The sequence below is a fragment of the Etheostoma spectabile genome, chromosome 9 (genome assembly GCF_008692095.1).
Source record: "Etheostoma spectabile isolate EspeVRDwgs_2016 chromosome 9, UIUC_Espe_1.0, whole genome shotgun sequence".
In the NCBI taxonomy this organism is placed as follows: Eukaryota; Metazoa; Chordata; class Actinopteri; order Perciformes; family Percidae; genus Etheostoma; species Etheostoma spectabile.
Window position 1 is genome coordinate 701,736 of NC_045741.1, and position 1,546 is coordinate 703,281.

Below are 1,546 nucleotides of genomic sequence, written 5' to 3' on the forward strand. Positions count from 1 at the left end.
TCATTGACTACACCTCTACCTAGTCGAGACAAAGTCTTGAAAAACAAGCACAAAAAACAAAGGCTAAGCAAACTCCCTTGTACTTTCAATGTAGAAAGTAATATCATGATGGTCAGCAAAGCTGACAACATTTCCACTCATGAGGCGGATAAATCACTTATAACTTACAAGTTGTCAGACATGGGGCTTCAACTGTTCACACTCAGTGATGACACAGATTTCTTCATGCTTATGGTTTATTGGTGTTGGAAGGCTGGTATCACAACTGACCTAAAGATGGAAAAATGGAATGGCACTGTTCTCAGTACTTAAATGTAACTGCATAAACTATGTGTAACTGCAGAAACTATGGGTGACCAATGTGGTTCCATTCTGGCCATGCATGGTCTTTTGGGATGTAATACCATCTCATATCCTGTTGGGAAGGGGAAGGTGTCTGCACTCAAGGCCATGAGAGTCGTACCTGGTAAGCTTATTTTTTATTTATTTATAAATATAATATATTATACTTTACTTTATTAATCCCACAAGGGGAAACTACACTTTTCAGTCTGTTGTTATTACACACAGGCCTTGTTTCCTACCTTCCTTGTTTGTTTGTTTCCTTGTTTCCTTCCTTGTTTGTTTGTGGTTTTCCTTCCTGGGGCCTGTTGCACGAAACTAGGATAAGGGATTAAGCCGGGATATTCAAGTTACTAAACTCTGTAGTAGGTTTTAAATCAAACTCGCGACAACAAAGTGACAAGTAGCTAATGATGTTAATAAAATAAAGCAGAACACATGCGAAGCAACGCAATAACGTTTAAAACGTTTATTTGGTCAAGCAGCAGCTGATTTACACATGAGACTCCAGGATTAATCTTAGCCTGGCTGTTAGCCTGCTCTGGACCGGCTATAGCCGCAAAGAATAAATCTCCATGGTTACTTGGCTGGGCTTAATTCATCTGGTTTCGTGCAACCGAGTCCAAGCTAAATTCATCCAGGATAACTTGAATTCCCGGCTTAATCCCTTATCCTAGTTCGTGCAACAGGCCCCAGGAAGGAAAACCACAAACAAACAAGGAAGGAAACAAGGAAACACAAAAACAAGGAAGGTAGGAACAAGGCCTGTGTGTAATAACAACAACTGAAAAGTGTAGTTTCCCCTTGTGGGATTAATAAAGTAAAGTATATATATTATATTTATAAATAATAAAAATAAGCTTACCAGGTACGACTCTCTGGCCTTGAGTGCAGACACCTTCCCTTCCCAACGGATATGAGATGGTATTACATCCCAAAAGACCATGCATGGCCAGAATGGAACCACATTGGTCCCCCATAGTTTCTGCAGTTACACATGTTTATGCATACATTTAGTACTGAGAACAGTGCCATTCCATTTTTTCCATCTTTAGGTCAGTTGTGACCAGCCTTCCAACACCAATAAACCATAAGCATAAGAAATCTGTGTCATCACTGAGTGTGAACATTTGAGCCCCATGTCTGACAACTTGTAAGTTTAAGTGATTTATCCGCCTCATGAGTGGAAATGTTGTCAGCTTTG

The 1,546-nt window shown here is 39.9% G+C and overlaps 1 protein-coding gene and 1 pseudogene across 1 annotated transcript in view; both read right to left on the bottom strand.

Moving 5' to 3' along the window:
* uck2a (uridine-cytidine kinase 2a) overlaps window positions 1-1,546 on the bottom strand; it is a 22,047-nt gene that overhangs the window by 9,205 nt on the left and 11,296 nt on the right. The gene's annotated exons all lie outside the window — the stretch shown is intronic.
* Window positions 1-1,546, bottom strand: part of LOC116695716 (mediator of RNA polymerase II transcription subunit 8-like) — a 6,877-nt pseudogene that overhangs the window by 3,091 nt on the left and 2,240 nt on the right.